This window comes from Mus pahari, chromosome 13 (genome assembly GCF_900095145.1).
Source record: "Mus pahari chromosome 13, PAHARI_EIJ_v1.1, whole genome shotgun sequence".
In the NCBI taxonomy this organism is placed as follows: Eukaryota; Metazoa; Chordata; class Mammalia; order Rodentia; family Muridae; genus Mus; species Mus pahari.
In genome coordinates this window covers 24,375,528-24,379,090 of record NC_034602.1, presented here as the reverse complement: position 1 = coordinate 24,379,090, position 3,563 = coordinate 24,375,528, and positions in this window count along the sequence as shown.

The following is a 3,563-nucleotide window of genomic DNA, read 5'->3' as shown; positions in this document are numbered from 1 at the left end:
CACCAGACCTCTTTTTTTTTTTAAAGAATTTATTTATTATTATTCATAAGTACACTGTAGCTGCCTTCAGACAGCACCAGAAGAGGGCGTCAAATCTCATTATGGTGGTTGTAAGCCACCATGTGGTTGCTGGGATTTGAACTCAGGACCTTTGGAAGAGCAGTCAGTGCTCTTACCCACTGAGCCATCTCACCAGCCCGTGTGATGTGTTTTCAGAAGACTGGGACCTAGGAGTGACCCAGCTTTGTTCTTTTCCATTATTTGGTAATTTGGGAGCCTGTGCATGGCAGCTTGAGAATCATTTTCCCCAGTTATGAAAAAGTAAAAATGTTTAGCAATAGTTTTTTTAGATTTATTTATTTTATGCATATAAGTACACTGTAGCTGTCTTCAGGCACACCAGAAGAGGGCATCAGATCCCATTACAGATAGTTTTGAGCCACCATGTGGTTGCTGGGACTTGAACTCAGGACTTCTGGAAGAGCAGCCAGTGCTTTTAACCGCTGACCCTTCTCTCCAGCCCCAGCAATAAAATTTTAATTACTATTGTTGAATTTGTGTGTGTGTACATGTGCATGCATGCATGCATGTGTGTGTGTTTGTATGTGTATAAGTAGGAGAACAACTTTTTTTCAATTTTAAAAAAGTTTTTCATTAATTAATGAATTTATTCCCCTTATGTCCTAATCACCCGTTCTGCATCCCTTCTTCAGTGGCAGGCAAGAGTCAGAGACAGCCTCTGCTCCAGCTGTTCAGGACCCACATGAAGACCGAGCTGCACATCTGCTACACATGAGTAGGGGCCTGGGTCCAGCCCCTATGTACTCTTTGGTTGGTGGTTCAGTACCCGTGAGCCCTGTGAGGAGAACGACTTTCGAGACTTGGTTCTTTCCTTTCACCTGTGATTCCTGGGTCACTTGGGTCATCAGGCTCGGCTGTGAGTGCCCTCATCCACTAGGCCATCTCCCTGGCCTGGGCATGAGAATTTTGATAGGGGTCATAGTGACTTGGTAATCTGCCCTTGGTGGTATTGCCGTTTAAACCAAACAAAGAGCAGGGTGTGGTGGTGCACACTGAAATCCCAGCACTTGGAGAATGGAAGCCGGGAAGCCGGAGTCATTTTTGTAAATGCAGTGAGACCAGAGTGTGCTCTGTGAGACCCTGTCTCAAAAAAAAAAAAAAAATTAACAAGGTTAAGTATTGCAATACACAAATACAAGGTGTCCTTCAATTAAATGGATTTTCTTTTTTGAGAATGACACTGTGTAGACCAGACTGGCCTCACACATTGATCTGCTTGCCTCTGCAAGTGGATCTTTTAGTGCTATTATACATTATTTTTTAGCTTCTCTATTCAGCCAGATTTGGTGGCACAGCCCTTTAGCCTCAGCACTCAGGAGGTAGAGGCACTAGATCTCTTTGAGTTCAAGGCCAACCTGGTTTCCATAGCAAGTTCCAGGCCAGCTTGGGTTACTGGTGAGACCCTATCTAAAAAAGCAAAGAACAACAAACAAACGAAAACCCTATCTCTGTTCGGATTTTTTACTGCTCGTGCCCTATGCGTTCAATGTGCCACGTTCGTTACTAGTAGTGAGCAGACACAAAATCGGCTCAATTATTCTTCTAAGTTTTTTCAGACAGGATCTCACTTTTTCCAGGATGGCTGTCTCTTTTATATTTAATTATTTAATTATTTTATTTTATGTGTGTGAGTGTTCTATCTGCATATATGTCTGTGCACACATCTGTCTAGTGTCTGTGGACTACCTGAATACCTGGGACTGTAGCTACATATAGACAGTTAAAAGCCCCCATGTGGGTGATGGGAATCAAACCTGAGCTCTCAGTCACAGCAACAAGTTCTCTCTCTCTCTCTCTCTCTCTCTCTCTCTCTCTTTCTCTCTCTTTAAAGATTTATTTATTTATTATATGTAAGTACACTGTAGCTGTCCTCAGACACAGAAGGCATCAGATCTTCGGATGGTTGTGAGGCACCATGTGGTTGCTGGGATTTGAATTCTGGACCTTTGGAAGAGCAGTCGGTGCTCTTACTCACTGAGCCGTCTCACCAGCCCTTTTTTTTTTTTTTTTTTTTTAAGATTTATTTATTGTATTACATGAGTGCACTGTAGCTGTCTTCAGACACACCAGGAAAGAGCATCAGATCCCATTACTGATGGTTGTGAGCCACCATGTGGGTACGGGGAATTGAACTCAGGACCTCTGGAAGAGCAGTCGGTGCTCTTAACCACTGAGCCATCTCTCCAGCCCATCCAGCTTGTTTGTTGTGCTAAGATGACCTTGACCTTCTAATACTCTGACCCCCATCCACCTCCTGAATGCTGGGATTGCAAGTGTACTCCACTCACCCAGGTTATATTTGCAGTTTTTTGTGTGTTGATCTGTACCCCGAAGCTTTGTTGAATATGACTTTTATTAACTCTAGTAATTTTTTTTTTTACTTCTAGAACTTTTCCCTTACCTGTGGTGCCACAATCTTCTGAAAAATACCCCTCCCATTCTAGGAGACCAGAACTTTGGCAGCACCTCACAAATGACTAACACAGTGTTGGGGTCACGTAAGCCTGCTCTTGGTTAATCTGGACCTGTTCTCAGTTAAATGGCTTTCATTTCCTTCCTTAGTACAACCCGGATGCATTATTAGTGACTCAGAGTTAATCACTCATTAATTCATTTAATCTATAAACCAGCCAAACAACTTTGGGCTCCCACTCCGTTGCTTCCTCAACCTTTACCCACCTTGAAAAATAGAACTAAGGATATAGTTTGGTTGGTTGAGAGCACAGGCCCTGGATATGATCCTTAGGACTACAGAAACCAGGGTTGGTAGTACACACCTGTAACCTCAGCCCTTGGGAGGTCAAGGAAGAAAGGTGGGAAGCTGCGGCATTCTCTACAGCGATACAGTGTTAGAAGCTAGCCTGGACTACACTAGGCTCTGTCTCAAAAGCGAGAAGCCCAGGTAGACTACAGGTTACACATTACATTTATATAATACGGTTATCTCTTAACATGCTGTGTCATCGTTATCAGCAATTTGGAGTATTCGAATGACTGTGACATTTCTAGGCAAGCCAGATGGGGAGAGTCAGGTGTGGTGGTTCATGCCTGCAATCGTGGTACTCGGGACTCTGAGGCAGGAGAATTCCAAGGAAGGACTGGTTTTGTTTTTCTGCCTTCCAGTTCCTCACTTTATGTTCAGATGTGGCTATGTGCGAGGGCGTATGGCCGTGTGAATGTGCGAGGGCGTATGGCCGTGTGACCCAGGGGGGACAGATCGGGCTTGCAGTCATTGATTATGTTGTCAGTGATTATTTTCCAGGGGCTGAGTGAGGTGCAAGCCTACAGTCCAGCCCTCAGGAGGTGGAAGCAGGGAGAGCAGGAAGAATAGCAGGCGTTCAATGCCATCTAGGAACAAACCAAGTAAGAGGTAATCTCGTGTTGGACACGAGATTGTGTCAAACACATACGCACACATCTTTATTTAAAGGTGACTGCCCTAACCTGTCTTGTCATTCTTCTTTTTTTTTTTTTTTTTTTTT